The sequence below is a fragment of the Dasypus novemcinctus genome, chromosome 7, assembly GCF_030445035.2.
Source record: "Dasypus novemcinctus isolate mDasNov1 chromosome 7, mDasNov1.1.hap2, whole genome shotgun sequence".
Classification (NCBI taxonomy): domain Eukaryota; kingdom Metazoa; phylum Chordata; class Mammalia; order Cingulata; family Dasypodidae; genus Dasypus; species Dasypus novemcinctus.
Window position 1 is genome coordinate 34,486,483 of NC_080679.1, and position 16,811 is coordinate 34,503,293.

At 37.9% G+C, this 16,811-nt stretch overlaps 1 protein-coding gene across 4 annotated transcripts in view; it reads left to right on the top strand.

Moving 5' to 3' along the window:
- Positions 1-6,336: 6,336 nt before the first annotated feature.
- The window catches only part of KANSL1L (KAT8 regulatory NSL complex subunit 1 like), a 209,043-nt gene continuing 198,568 nt past the window's right edge, over positions 6,337-16,811 (top strand). Inside the window, exon 1 of one of the 4 annotated variants that reach the window (XM_004470208.4) lies at positions 6,337-6,552. The gene's annotated coding sequence lies outside the window, so the exon portion shown is untranslated. Of the gene's footprint in view, positions 6,553-6,935; positions 7,098-16,811 lie in introns of those variants that run through there. The other 3 variants (XM_058300199.2, XM_004470209.5, XM_071216145.1) reach the window with 3 other exon arrangements.

Genomic DNA, 16,811 nt, shown 5'->3' on the forward strand with positions numbered 1-16,811 from the left:
AAACAGTCAAAAATGCCTGACCTCATAGCATTTACATCCTAGCCTAGGAAGATGGACAACAAAATCCCCCCAAAGTCTAAATTTATGTTATGTTAGATAGTAATGAGTGTTTGGAGAGAAACAGACAGAGTAAGGGGCTAGGGAAGGCTGAAAGCAGGAAGTGCTGCAGTTCCAATTAGATGGTCAGGAGAAGCCTCACTGATTAAGGCATTTTGAGCAGACACGTGAAAGAAGGGAGGGCATGAGATTTGAGGGTTTGAAGTGTCCTGGGTTGAATTGTGTCCCTGCACAGAGATATTTTTGAAGTCCTAATCCTTAGTACCTCAGAATGTGATTTTATTTTGAAATAGGATTATTTCAGATGTAATTAGTTAAGTTAAAATGCATTTAGTTAAGTTAAAATGCAGTCATAATGGCCCTACTCCGGGGGGGGGGGGTACTTAATCCAATAAAACTGGTGTCCTTAGAAGAAGAGAAAAGACCAAGAGACAGACACACAAGGAGAAAACAACCATGTGAAAATGGAGGCAGAAACTAGAGTTATCCTACCACAATCCAAGAAATGCCAGACACTGGAAGACGCAAGGAAGCATTTCTCTTCTATGCCCTTCCGAGGAAGTGTGGCCCTGTTGACACCTTGATTTTGGACTTTGAGCCTCCCAAACTGTGAGAGAATAAATTTCTGTGTTTTAAGCCACGAAGTTTGTGGTTCTTTGTTATGGCAGCCCTAGAAACTAACACATGAAGGAAGAATGTTCAGGTCAAAGAAAGAGATACTGAACTTGGATCATGCTTCCTGGGTATACAAGGAACAGGTGAAGAGGCCAGAGTTTTAGAGCAGAATGACCAAGAGGGAGGGTGGTAGGAGATGAGTCCAAGTGGTAGCAAGGGAGTCAGATCATGAATGGTCTTAGAGGCCGTTGTAAAGGCTTTGGGTTTTACTCTGGGTGTAATGGGAAACCATCAAGTAGGGCTTGATAAAAGAAGTGAAAGGATCTGATTTCCTTTTAAAAATAATCTCTCTGGCTGCTATATTGGGTATAGACTGTGGGGGTGGGCAAGTCTTGATTTAGAGAGGTCAGATAAAAGGCTATTGTAATAATCCAGGTGTATTGGACAAGTTTGGTAGTAGTATAACTGATGAGAAGTGGTTGAAATCTTGATACATTTGAAAAGTAAAACTGACAGGATTTGCCAATGCATCAGATGTGTATTGTGAGATAAAGAAAGGAGTCATGTATGACTCCAGGGTTTTTGACCTCAGCAACCAGAAACCATTGCCATTTTTGAAATGGAGAATTCTATTATGGGAGCAGGTTGGGGGTTAGGGCTTCAGGAGTTAAATTTTAGACATATAAAATGTAAAATGCTCATTACATATCCCAGTAGAGAAGTTGGGCAGGCAGAAGAGAGGACAAATATAAAGATAAAAATTCAGGAATTGTCAGCATATTAGAGATAATGTATTTAATGCACAGATCATAATGCTCAATAAATGACAGTCTCTGCAGACCTTCAAAGTTCCAGATATGTATATAGACTGCCTTCTGGACATCTTCAAGTGGATATGTCTCAGCACTTCAAAAATTAATATGTTCAAAATTCAACGCTGTCTTCTCAAACCTGCATCTCCTCTTACATCCCATTTTTAGTATCCCACCCAGAAACCCAGGAATCAACTTTGGCTCTTTCCTTTACCCACCTCCCACATAATTGTCACCAAGTCCTGTTGATTCTATTAAATATCTCTTCAGTATCCTCTCTTTTCTATCCTCACTACCATTGCCTTTTTTTTTTTAAGATTTTTTAAAAAATTTATTTCTCTTCCCCACCCTACCTCCTGGTTGTCTGCTCTCTGTGTCCATTTGCTGGGTGTTCTTCTGTGACAGCTTCTATCCTTATCAGCAGCACCAGTAATGTGTTTCTTTTTGTTGTGTCATCTTGCTGTGTCAGCTCTCGATGTGTGTGGCACCATTCTTGGTTCTTGGGCAGGCTATACTTTCTTTCGCTCTGGGTGGCTCTCCTTACAGTATACTCTTTGTGCGTGGGGTTCCCCTACTCAGGGGACACCCCTGCATGGCACGGCACTCCTTGCATGCATCAGCACTGTGCGTGGGCCACCTCCACATGGGTCAAGGAGGCCTAGGGTTTGAACCATGGACCTCCATATGGTAGACAGATGCCCTATCCATTGGGCCAAGTCCGCTTCCCACCATTGCCTTAATCTTAGTGTTTTTTTAACTAAATTACCAAAACATCCTCTTTTTTTTTCTCTTTGACTCTAGATTTGCCACTCAGTACCTCTCTCCCATCCCCATTTTGTCACTCTACTTTAAATACTTCAGAGTCTCCACATTTCAAAATAAAATATAAACTCCTTAGTATGAATATAAGTCCTTGCTTTGCTCTTCAGCTTCAGCTTTCACCATACTCTTGCTTGTACACTGCATTCCAGCCTAGCTATCTCTTACTCATTCTTTTTTTAAAAATTTATTTCTCTCCCCTTCCCCCCCCACCTCCCCCCAGTTGTCTGCTCTGTGTCCCTTCACTGTGTGTTCTTCTGTGACCAATTCTATCCTTATCAGTGGCACCAGTAATCTGTGTTTCTTTTTGTTGCATCATCTTGTTGTGTCAGCTCTCTGTGAGTGCAGCGCCATTCTTGGGCCAGGCTGCACTTTCTTTCGCACTGGGCAGCTCTCCTTACGGGGCGCACTCCTTGTGCGTGGGGCTCCCCTATGCGGGGGACACCCCTGCATGGCAGGGCACTCCTTGTGTGCATCACCACTGCACATGGGCCAGGTTCATACTGGTCAAGGAGGCCTGGGGTTTGAACCGTGGACCTCCCATGTGGTAGACGGATGCCCTAACCACTGGGCCAAGTCTGCTTCCCATCTTACTCATTCTTAAAAACTGAATTAAAGGTTCACCTCTTTCGGGGAGTGTCTCTTGACTGTCTCTCAGTTGGGTTTGTTGCCCCAGCTCTGTGCTCCCATATCACCCCATGTGCTCCTCTATCCTAGCTTTGCAAACTGTATTGTCATTGGCTACTGTTCTTGTAACCTCTTCTTGGCTGTGGGCTGCTTGAGAAAAGGATTGATCTTTCTCCTTTATCTCTAGCATTTATCACAGTGTCAGCTATGTATTACGTGCTGCACAATTGTTTTCTGAATGAAAGGACTGAGTGGATAAAAACCAGCGTGGAGGAGAGAAGTTTATCTCATGAAATCATTGTAATACTGCTTACATGGGCACTTTCACATGCTTCCGAACAGGTAATAATTATGTCAGCAAGAATGGTGCCCTTCCCTTCTCCTTGTTACTGCTGGATCTTTAAGGCTCTGTTTCTAGCCACTGTTATGTTTTTGTTTGGAAATCAAAATGCTTTGAATGTACCTTGTATTTGATATATTCTTGATTGTTAAAAATTACATGCATTTTTCAGGTTCTTGCTGAATAAGTAATGTAGAAAATTTTGCAAATGATTCAGTATGTCAATTTTTGTAATGAGCTTTGATGTACAATGTCTGGAAAATTGGCACGCATATGTTACAAATAATAAAATCATGTTTTAGAATAATATTCAGTGTCAAGTGATAATGTCCTTACTGTATGGATAAATGGGGGAAAACCAGAATGCATATTATCATTTCATACATATAAAATATAGCAGCACTTATCAATGATTTTATTTTCCCTCTTTGTGCTTTTAAGTATGATAAACTAAAAATACAAGAAATAAGAAACATTTTACTTGTGTGATATCTTGATAGATTGAAATACTTACTTAAATTCTTCAAAATTTGACAGTTTCCAAGTCTTAATTAGTTTTGGAGTTTTGGAAACAGCCTACCTCCTAGAGTTGCTTCATGACCAAATTAATGTATATAAAAATGCTTTATGGGTTATTATTTGTATAATTATTAATTTAATGCCTGTATCTTACACTATAAGCTTCAAGAGGAGAGGGATCTTTTTTATTGCTATTTATCCAGCACCCATCTCAAATTATGTGTCTGAAAAACATTTGGTAAATGTATGGATGGAATCACTGTCCCAAGAAGACAAGTTCAAGTACTAACCCCCACTCCTGTGAACTCATTTGTAAACAGGACCCAATAAGACAAGTTCAAGTACTAACCCCCATTCCTGTGAACTCATTTGTAAACAGGACCTTGTAGATATTAGCAGTTGAGAGCAGGCCTAACTGAATGAGGGTGGGCTGTAATCCAATAATTGGAGTTCTTATAAACTGAGGACATGTGGACAATCAGTAGGAAACACACTTTGGGGAGAGAGATGGCTGTGTATTGAGTTATGGATTGCTGACAAGCCACCACCAGAATGCCACAGACTACAGAGAAAAGATGGTCCTGCCAACACCTTGATTTTGAACTTTTAAATAAATCCGTTGTTTAAGCTAACTAGTCTGTGGCACTTTGTTATAGCAGCCCTGAAAAACAAAAACAGTTAAAATATTTTGTTTTGGTAATTGATATTACCAAATTATTTCCAAATAATATTACCAAATAATTTCAAAGGAGCATATTATACCCTCAAGTGATCTGATAGCTCCACAGTTGTCTCAGGTTAAAATACGAATTCTTGTCATTTAAGATATACTCATCTAATTAGCAATGTACTTTTTCTAGTCTGATATGATATACTCCACTCAAGTCACAAAAGGATGCTATTTCCTGAACTACTGGTGCCTTCCTCACTCCTCTGCTGAAACCTTTAAATGCCCACTGCAAATCCAAAGTTTTCTTTTGAGCTATCGTAACGCATGTTTACTTGATTCCACGGACTTTTTTTTTTTCACTTTCTTTTCCCAGGAAAAAGGACAACCCTTTGCATATGGTCAATATACATATTTGTTGATTTAATTATTTTCACACCATAGTTTACAATTTTTATTCTCATAAAGGTAAATCAATTTCCTGAAACTCTTTTCTAACCCTATATTAAGGTGTAATTACTGTTTGGAGAAATTTTCTAAAAAGGAGTATTCTTTCCGATAAATGCAGCTTGTCAGGAAATTTACTGTAGTAATTCACAATCTACCAGAAGGACCAAGAATAAGCAGTTCATCTCCCAATTCCAGTATTAGTTGGAATACTGGATTATGCTTTGTTCGTAATTCCAAGTCTTTGGTTCGCCCCTCTCCTCCATGATTTTATCCAATCAACAAGGTTGAAATAATGGCAGTTGTCATTCTGGATCTAAAATTTTTGATTCATTCCCTAAATTAGGCATTCTTAACCTTTTTTGTTCCATGGACCACCCTTAGCCTCTTGGGTGAAAACCAAAGACCCCTTACTAAGTACACACTATACTGTGTATTATTTAATAAATATATCACACCCTCACCAACCTGTCCCCACAAGAATATTTTTAAAATATTCGATTCAATCTCACAGACCCTGGTTAAGAACCTCCGCCCTGAATCATTCAATGTGTAAATTATGTGTGTAGGAAAGCCTGTAATCCACCAATTAAGGAGCTATATTTAGAGCTCAGTTGGGAACAACAAAAAAAGTGGAGTGCGTGAGGCTGGGATGTAGTTTAGTGGTGAGTGGAGCGATAGGCCAGGTGCAAGACTCTCAGAAATGGTTTGTGTGTCCCTGGCCACATAACACTCTGCATATTTATTTGATTGTGCTACCTCAGGGCCGGGTTAACTCCAATACCAGTCAAACCAGCTTCGTAGAGATTTAAAAATGCTTGAGCTGCTTGGCGGCTGTTCATTTTTTATCATAAGACGACGCAGCTGAGTCCAAGGCAGATTTGTCATCCTATTTCGTGGCCCCTCGGGGGTCGTACAGAATTATGACTTTGGATTTGCGTGCACGGCCCTATTCAGAGCAAACGCACGGAGAAGTATAGACTTGAAGGCTATGACAAAGCATTGTTAAAACTTGCTCCTCAAGCGACTGGGCGGGATGGCACCGACGCCAGAGGTCGTCGCGGGGCGGGCTGCAGGGCAAGAACCAGCCTTACTTTCCCCAGCGCTTTGTTTCCCAGTCACGATGGTATACAGAAATAACGACGGAGGGATGAGAAATCTCCCCGCCGTGTTGTTGATGTTTTCCGGTCTGTCATCGTACAAGGGGAAAGAGAGGCTGGAGCGGCGTTCAGCGCGCCCGAAGCGAGCTGCCCGGCCTCTGCAGCAGGGTTCGGGCATCGCGCTCCGGCCACTTCCAGAACGCTCCGAGGCGCTTCTGCAGGCTCCGCCCCCTGCCGGGGCTTCCCCGCCACCCGCTCTCATTTGCATGGCGCTGTTCTCTCCCCCGCTACCATTGGTCGGCGCCGCGCCCCGCCCACCGCCCCCCCACCGCGGCAGGGTTCAGTCTCCCGAGCCGCCCGGATCGGCGGCCAGCGGGCGGACTGTTAAACCGCGGCGGCTGCCAGGCGGGAGCGAGGCGCGCTCTGGAGAAGAGTCAGCGGCGCCCGGGGTGGGGGGAGGCGGGCGGGCAGCTAGAGATCACCTCAGCAGCCCCCACCACAGCCGGACCGAAGGTGCGGCGGCGGAGGGGAGCCAGGGCGCCCCAGCAGGCGAGTGGCTGGCGACTCAGGGGCGGGCTGAGGGGGGTGGGTCTCCTTTGCCGGAGACGGAGGTAGCGCGGGCGGGAAGGGGAGAGCGGAGGAGACCGCCGGGTGGACTTGGCGGGTCAGGCGACCGACCGGCAGCTCTCTCGTCCCCCCTCCCCCCGAATCCTCTGGGTTGTTGGACCTGGGTTCCCGGCACTGGATCGCGCTCCGGGGCAGGGGTCGGATCGCAGCCAAATTTAAACGGCTAAACCTAACAGCCTTGGCAGAAGCTGAGGGGAGGGAGGGACGGGATGGAGGGAGGGGCGGGGGCGGGCCTAGACGCGGGTCACGTGGAGGAGGGGCGGGGCTTGGCCGGCTTCCCTTTTGTTTCGGCTGGCGCGTGCGCAGAAGGCAGAACACGTGGTCTCCTGGGTCCGCCTCTGGCCTCCGCGGCTGCGCCTCACCCAGTTTTGGAAGTAATGTTGACTGTTGTGGGGACACTGGGAAGCAGAGCGGTCCGTTTTAGACGTGACACTTATTTTATATGATTATCTTATGATTATTTTCAGGCAAGTTTTTAATTGACCTTTAGAATTACATGAAATGGAGGGGACTTTAGAGGTTTTTTAAAGGATGGTGCTTACAACTTTTTGTCCGTTCTCGGAGTGCCGGAAACATTGAAGATGTATTGGGTAGGAAGAAATTCTAGGTTATGTTCTGGTCATTTCAGAAATCACAGGAAAGGGAAAGGCTGGCTTTTCAGCCAAGAGAGAAGGCGCTGGATAGACATTTTTGTAATGTTTTCTTTCTCCGGGAGAATTAGTGTTTTTTTTGATTCCCTGCCCGCTACGTCCCTGGCATATCCACACTCCTTAGATGAACAGTATGGGGTATTATTTACTGTGGGCAGCACATTCCGCCTCTGATTCTTCAAATTTAAGAACAGTCATGTGCCGGCGAGGTTTAAGAGGATAGCTTCCTTCGTACTTATTCAACTAGCTTGCTTAACTTTGTGCCGATTTTGGGTCAATAGAAACGTTTTTAAAATACTGACTAGATGGGGCAAGTTTGTTAGCAACAAGAACTAAGTGAAATATTTACCAGTAATACAGACAAAACTGGTAGTGTTTTTGGCTATGAAAAATTACTCTAGAAACAATTCTATATTGGCGAAAAACCTGGCATTCTGGAGTGCGGATTAAGAAAAAGTTTTAGAGAGAGTGGTTGCTGCCCTTTTCAGCTCTTGCCAGCCCTATTTCCTTGGGCAAGTCACAAGTCCCTTTGATTTCAATCTAGGTTTCCTGTTGTAAATAGTTTCATAATATTGACCTTGTCTTAAGAGAACTGTAATGAATACCTTGTGTTAGTAAGAATGATTGATTTATAATCTTTACAAACTCTGTAAATTCAGAAATTGCCAAGTAATATGGTTTTATAACAAGTCAGTGTTTTAAAAGCACTCATACCGTAAGAATATACAATATATGAATCATGAAGTAGGATATATTTGAATATCTTTAAAATCTTTCGTAACTAAATTATCATTCGCCCTCAGCTTCCATCTATTTACTCAGATCCGTGTCAGAGTCTGCTATCATTTCCTCCTTGTACCATAGTTTTAATCTAGATGGATTATAATTATTTGTCTTCAGCCCTTCTTGGGAAATTTTTTTTACACGAAACTTTCCTTAATCCAGCCTAGTCTATCACATTGAATTTTAATTTGCATTTTAATTCTTCATATGTGCCTTCTTGTTAAGTAACAATTATTTTGTTAATATTTATTATAAAATAATTTGGAAAATGAAGATGAGCGCAATCAAGAAAAATAAAAATAATTTGTATTGCCAAATATTTTTCTATGCATATATTTATATTTTTCCTAGAACTGGGATCATATTGTACTTTCATGTGACTTTACCTCAGAACCATATGCCTGTGTCGTTAAATATTCTTAGAAAACATTATTTTAATAGCTGCTTAATATTTTACAATACAGCTTACATACTTAAATTTTTTCCCATTAGCAGATGTTTGGAATGTTTCTAATATTTTGCTAGTATAGATTTCACTACAAAGAATAGCTTTATGCATAAATCTTTGAAAAAAATTTTCCTTAGATTTGTAAAAGAGTCATTATTGGATAGGAGAGTATAGGTTTTTTTCTTTTCTTAAAGGCTCATAGAACATCATCAAATTACCTTCCAGAATGTATTGATTTACATTCATATAGTCATATGAGCAGGCCCTCCTTCTGCTCCCATCTCCACACTCCTTACATCTTTACCTTGGGTATTTGCAGGGAGTGAAAAATGTTGCTTTAATTTGCATTTCTTTCTTTTTGCGCTTATGTCTAATGTGCATTTATTTTATATTTTTAACATATTGTAAATTGTTTAAAGGAAAGGAATAGTTAGTGCACAATACCCGTGATTAGCTAATGATGTTTTTACCTTTTGATTTCTGGAAGGTCAGGAAATCTTGTCTTTTGCTTTTTGCCTTACCAGTATAGGAGTACATTGTTGATGATCTACTATTATCGTTTAATTCATTACCTTGAGTACTTCTTCATTCAGGTGGCAGACTCACTGCTCTTTTCACAGTTCTCGACTAAAACTTTTAGTCCCTTCCCATTTTCCGACTGCTGCATTATACAAGCACTTCATCCACTTTTGATGCCATCCATCATGATGACTTAGCTACTTCAGCTCTTTTACTTGCTTTTCTGTCTTGTATGGAAGTTATCTACCTACCACATGAACCTTTAAAGTAATATGTGAGATGTAATTCTTGTTTTCATTTACTTATCTCTATTCATGTTCTTTTACATTTGTCTATTCAGTATTAGGTGGTAGTTGAAGGAGGCAGAAAACTGCTTCCTTCAGTTTAGAATTATGATTGGATTGCTTGCTGATTGGGTTCCTCAAATTATAAGCAGCAAGGAATGAGGCCACTAGCAACAGAAGTGACAGCTAATAGGCAGTTAATGGCCAATGTACTGACTTTAAAGTATATCACCTCTTATGTCTCCATCCTTAAAGTCATAACTGCATTACAGTACTATAATGGAATACTGTACATAATGATCTTTAGTCTTCATTACAATCTTAATTTATTTTCAGTGTGATTTAGAAAGACCAGGAGGGTGTACCATTTCCAAAAGATTACTATATTTGTTTTTTTCTTTTAAATGTTGTTCTGAAGGAATATTTCACTGAATTGTTTTCTCTATTCCCTCATCAGAAGGGAAAGAGAAATGTTATATCCAGCAAACGTTAATGAAAATGGTAATATTATACTTGCTAGTAGACAGTCCATAATGAAAGTCTGAAGATAATCCATAATGGAAGTTTTTAGTCCCTGATATTGTTTTTTAGTTTTTTAAAAAAACTTTATTTCTATATGGATGTGAAAATACTCTTAAGTATTGCAGAATTATGATAAAAATAGATTTACTTATAGTATTTCAGTTTTGCTAATATTTTTTAAACTTTTATGAACTCTTACTCATTTGTAATATTGAGGTTTTGTTCCCAGTCCAATATATACCAAGAATTGTCAGGCATATTACTGTTAGTAATTTTTAAAAAATTTCATTTTTTTGTTGGTAATCAATGTTTAACCACTTGAAGTTAAATGGAAGCCAAAGTATATAGACTAAGCAAATGTATTAGTGCATGTCTAAGTGTAGACTTTTAGATCCAAGTTTATATACATAGAAAAAACTGACTCTTCATTTATATTCCTATGAGTCATGCATTTAGTGCTGAGTAGTAATAATTCTGTCTGAAGTATGGTCTGTTTGATATGTTAGGTGGCCACCCAAGTGGCTTTATCTCTAATTAAATTCCTTTAGTTTTCAAAGATAATTCCTTTTCTTTTTTTAAACTTTTTAAAAATGTGGCTACTAGAAAAAAAAGTATTCCTTTTTAGGCATTGTTTTCAACATTATCAAATGCAAAGTATTGAGCTAACTGTACCCAGGTCATGCCAATTACTGCAACGTTTCCTGCTGTAAATTTATGTCCTTATGATGTGACATAAATCCTGAAAACACAGCATTGTCTTTTGTATTTCTACCCTCCATTATCCCTATATATTTGAGTAATAGAGTTTTACCTATAAGTGAACTACTTTTATTACTTTTGTTGTTTTAAGTGGATTTGTCCTTTATGAGTTACCAATTCAAAATTTGACCCCCTTGTATTTTAGTAATGTTTAAAAGGGCTTCTCATATTTTGCTGAAAGAATTTGTCTTTTTTCCTACTCCTGTTCTATTTACATTGGATCAACTACCTGAAACACATTTAAGTCATAATAGTGGAAATAAAGTTTAATATTTGACCCCACTTTAGGCTTCTCCTCTTAAAATGCTGTTGGTAGTCTTTTCACTTTCTTTTAGCTTAAGAATAATTCTACCTTCTTTTATTCCTAGTTTGTGTTTCTGCTCTGCATTCAAGGTATTTGGGATTATCCAGATTTCAGTTGAAAGAAATACATTTAATGTTCAGAGCTAGATTTGCATAAGATATTTTCTGTAGACTATATGGAATATGCATATTCATATTAGAATACAAAACATCAAAATATGGAGCGATATTTTAGAGGATGGCAAATCAGATTTGTTCTTTAATCTTTAAATTCATTCTTGGGAGGAAAGTTGGTTCTTCTAATCTAGATTATCAATTTCAACTCTGAGGTCGGAAAAGCTATATTACCAAATCTTTGGTTTTCTTTAGAAAGTATGCCAAAATTTATTTGGTATATATGACCTGTATATATTAATTTACAAAGATTTGATAAATGAGTTAGGACCAACTCAGTAATTATTTGCTGTGTACATGCAATTTGTGAGAGATAACAGCTTTTACTATAATATATATCTCATGTTGTCCAAGGGATCAGATTGTATTTAATTAATGCTCAATCCTTAAATAAAAGTGATATATAAATCTACTTAAGAATACAGATTAAGCCACTAATGGAAACGTTCTAGAGACAGGAGGGCAAAGGCTTTCTACTTTTTTTTTTTTTTTTTGGTAATAATGTGATTTTAGAACAACTAATGCCTTAATTAATTCTTTAATTCTTAAGGAATGTTCCTTGGACTAAATTGTAGTTCAAAAATTAAAATTTGTGGTGATAGACTTCACTTTACAATTTCTTCCCTTTTTTAAGGTTAATCTTATTTTATTTATAATGATGAAATTTAATATAACCAGAAAAAGTTTTTATTCTCTGTAATTTTAAATGTACATTATATATAGGCATAAATTTTGGCTTGTTTCTATCTCTGATTGATAGTTTTTATGAAATTTCTAAGAAAAATAGATATATGTTGAGATCTGGATTGTTGACTCCAGGGTTATTTACTTGGTGGATTATCTCTAATAGTTTTACAACAGACTTTTTTTCTCTGCTGCCATAAACTTCTGGGCTGCAAATGTACTAAAGAGTTATTTCTTTTTTAGCTAAACTGGAATGTGAGTTGAAAACTCTTGTTGTATAAACATAAAAGTGAAATTCTTTCTCAAGAAATATAATTGAATTTTGGATTATGTAGAACTGTTGTCTTTTGCTAGACAATCAAGATAATCTATCTATGTGCTTTCTTTGAAAGAGTATTGATGTGGTTTCTTAACGTGCAATTTTGCTGCTTAAATCATGTTAGCTTGGTATTTTAGTTTCTGTATGGTGTGACCAAAAGGAGTTTAGTTTTCTCACAGGTTTCCTTCTGCCAGCTTCTTTGAAGTCCTAAATCAGTAGACTAAACTCTTTTAGGGAAGGGACCTATTTTGTTTGAGTATCGCTGGTGTATAGGAAATAATCAAAGATGACAAGAAATAAAGATAATGATGGTATCTGGAGTATTATAGAACGTATAGTACTGTAGTATACTATAGTATTTGAGCAGCTAGAAAGAAGTTTCTTAGATTTATCTAGAATTGAAAGAAATTTTTTCCTCACAAGTACTTGTATCAGCCATTTTGAATAATTTGAAACTGATTATTTATAAAATGATCAAAGTATATCTTCAAAAGCTCTTAGAGGATTTGACTTTCCCATATTCTTTACATATTCTTTCTGTGTACCCTAGGATATTATAGGTACTTAAAAATAATAAGCTTTATGTTTGGCTAAGAAATTTGGGTACTGTCATTATAATTAATGGTTGGTTCCTGGTTTACTCAGGGGAACCTATATTTTTTTACTAATATAGCTATATTCCTGCACGGTCTAGAACGGTAGTCAAAAACCTCATGTGACTACTGAGCACCTGAAATGGGCTAGTCCAAATAAAAAAATATACACTGGATTTTGAAAACATATTTCTATTGGACAGTGCTGTTTTTTATTTACTAAAGTTTCCTTACCTTTTTTACTTTAAGACTTCTTTCACAATAAAATACCTTATGAGCCTTACTCTTTCAAAGTTTAAAATTATTTTGTGGTAGTTATTCAAGAAATATTTATAAAGGGCCTGTATGTGCCTATGTTCCAAACACTGTCCTGGGCACTAAGGATATGGCAGTGAATGCAGACAGAGAGATTCTGCTGTCATGCAGTTTTTGTTCTAGAGGGAGAAATATATGATGAAGAAGTAATTTTCAGTTAAAAATGAGCATATCAGTTGTAAGTGCTATTACTGTATATATTTTCATTTTAATATAGTGCTTAATTTATTGAGTCATATATATATACCATTTAATTTACTTTTAACAAAGAAAAAGCAAAACTTCCATAAATTTCCTAAGAAAATAACATCATTGGTTAGTCTTTAATTCTCTACTTGACTTCTTTTTAACATTTGACAGAGCTGACCTTGTCCTCTTTTTATTTTTTAATATTTATTTCTCCCAACCGTTTTGTTGTTTGTACTTGCTGTGTCTGTTCTTGTTTTTATTTAGGAGGCACTGGGAACTAAACCTGGGACCTCTGATGTGGGAGGCCCAATCACTTGAGCCACCTTTGCGCCTCTCTTTGTTGTGTTTCTCATTATGCTTTTCTTCTTGGGTTTCTTGTTGCATCAGCTTGTTGGGTCAGCCTGCCACACCCGCCCCTCATACCAGCTTGCTGTCTTCTTTAGGAGGCACTGGCAACTGAACCAGGGACTTCCCAGGTGGAAGGCTGGAGCTCAGTCACTTGCGCCACATCTACTTCCCCCATGTCTTCTTTATATGTTTTTAAACAATTTGGTATCTCTGTTCCACACACTCCTGGATTTCTTTTTACCTCTCATTTTAGGACTTTTCCTCTTTTGTAACTCCTCTTCCTTTGCTTAACTCAGGGTGAGTGAGCCCTAGTACTTGGTCTGGCTCCTTTCTCTTTCTTGCTTATACCTTTTCCCTAGATAAACTCATCTAGACCTTTGGTTTTAAATACTATTTATATGCTAGTGACTCCCCAAAGTATCTCTCACAATCTGTTGCTTGAGCACTAGACTTATTTATACAATGACTTCCACTTATATGGCTAATAGGCTTATCAGACTTAACATATTCCAATCAGATCTTTTTATTTTTTCTCCTTTATCATTCTGTATTTCCAAGTCTGCCCCATTTCAGTAAATAACCCCACTGACCACCCAGTTCTTTAAGCCAAAAACACCTAGGCTTCATCCTTGATTTCTTTCTTTCCCTTAAGCCCCACAAAATTTTAATCATCAAAAGTTTCATCATCTGTACCTTGAAAAATAACCTAAGTTCATTATTTTTCTTCACTTCTGCTACTGCTCCCCTAGTCCATTCCACTGCTACCATCTCTCTTCATAACATCTTCCTTCTTCTCTTCTTGCCCCACTACAAATCTTTTCTCTACAGAACAGCTAGAGTGATTTTTTAAAAATAAATTTAAAAAACTAAATCAGATCATGTTACTCCTGCACCTAAATCTCTCCAGTGACTTTCCTTTGACTTATATAAAATGTCGATAAATTTGGCGCTTACCTCCCTCTTTGATCTTATTTCCTGTCATTCTTTTTCTGTTTCATTAAGCGTGGGCATATTTGCCAGTTTTGTTCCACAAACATACTAAATTTATTCCTGCCTTAATGCTTTCTTTTAGTTGTCTTTCTTCTTGGAAGTCTCTTCCCCCAAATTCTTGGTTAGTATAATATTGTCATTTTGGGCCTCAGAACAAATATTAACAACAGAGAGTCCTTTCCCTCATCTATATATCTAAATGAACTCTTAGTCATACTCTGCCATTCTACAATATTTAATTTTCATAAAAACACTTATGGATCCCATACTTGATATTTTCTTATTTATTTATTCTCCACCATTTGCTAGAATATAAGCTCCTTGAGAGTTAGAAACCTTATTTGTCATGTTCCCTGCTACTTTTCTTACATCTGGGACAGTGTCTGTTACCTATTGTTCAATAAATACATATTAAGTTAATAGTATTGAATATACCTTCATTCAGTATCTATTAAATGGAGATTAAAATCTAGCTTCTACCCAAATGGCCTGATGTCAGTCATTTTTTTTTTTTAAGATTTATTAATTTATTTATTTATCTTCCCTTCCCCCTACCCCCCCACCCGATTGTCTGTTCTCTGTGTCTATTTGCTGCATCTTCTTCTTTGTCTGCTTCTGTGTTTCTTTTTGTTGCATCATCTTGTTGTGTCAGCTGTATGTGTGTGCAGCATCATTCCTGAGCAGGCTGTACTTTCTTTTACGCTGGACAGCTCTCCTTATGGGGTGCACTCCTTGTGTGTGGGGCTCCCCTACGCGGGGGACACCCCTGCGTGGCAGACACCCCTGCGTGGCACGGCACTCCTTGCGCGCATCAGCACTGCGCATGGGCCAGCTCCACACGGGTCAAGGAGGCCCGGGGTTTGAACCATGGACCTCCCATGTGGTAGACGGATGCCCTAACCACTGGGCCAAGTCTGCCACCTATGTCAGTCATTTTTCATTTTCTACTTTAAAAAAGTCAGCTTTGTTATTTTCTTAATTTGTGAATTCTTGTTTTGTTTTTAAAAGATGAAATAAGTTTTCAGCTGCCATTCATAAGTACTTCTGTATAAATAAAGCATGGTATTAATCTTTTTGCTTCAAATGGAAACCAGATGAATATAGTTGTCGCTAGATAGTCTTGCTGTTGTCTTTTATTAGATTGGCTTCTGAAATGCTGGATTCACCTTGAAGTGCTGTAAAAGAATTATGATCATATGGGATGCAGCTTATGGAACTGATGGGGATTGTGGTGAAGCGAGTTTGTAGAATTAGTATTCATTATTTTATGTTTCTCATATCAGTGCTCCTTATGCATTCTGCCTCTAACCAGTTGTCCATTATGTGTATAAACTAAGTAATACATGATTAAGAATAAATAAAATTTAAAACTGGCATGGGTCAAAAACATTTTGCAGAGTTAACCTGATTGATAAACTAAGTGACGTTCAAGAGCAAGCACATCTGATTTCCACTAACTCCTGAATGTGTACCTACTGCATATATATATTAAGAGGCTCTCAAACTGTTCTGTTTTAAATAATCAAAAAAATGTTTATTTTATTTAACATTTATTTTAATTTTGAGGAAGTACAATTTATCAGTATTTTTATGGTTAGTGTTTTGGTGTCATATCTAAGGAATCTTTGCCTAATCTAATATTGCAAAGCTTTTCTCTTGTTTTTGTCTAGAAGATTTATAATTTTAAATTTTATGTGTAGGTCTATGATCCATTCTGAGTTAAATTTATATAAGATATGGTGTATAGGTTTAAGCATGAAGTTTTTGCAAATATTCCAGAACCATTTGTTTAAAAAACTGGCCTTTCTATATTGAATTGCCTTTGTCAAAAATCAATTGGCTGTATGCATATGCATCTATTTCTGAGCTTTTTTCTCTTCCATTGATTTCTGTGTCAGTTCTTTAACAATTCCTCACTGTCTTGACTACTGTAAGTTTATAGGTAGTGTGAATCCTTTATTCTAATTTTTTCAAAATTATTTTGGCAATCTAGTTCCTTTTACTTTCCATATAAATTTTTAAATTAACTTGTTGATATCAGCAAAAAATCCTGCCTAGATTTTTAAAAAACAGTTTTATTGAGATATACACACATACATACAGTCCACCAAAAGTGTACAATTGGTTGCTGTCAGTGTAATCAGAGAGTTGTGCAGTCATCCACAGTCAATTTATAGAATATTTTCATTACTCCAAAAACAAAAACCCCATACCCCTTAACAGTCATCTCTCAATTCCTCCCCAGCCCTAGAAAACACTAATCTAATTCTGTCTCTATAGATTTATTTATATTTTCATCTT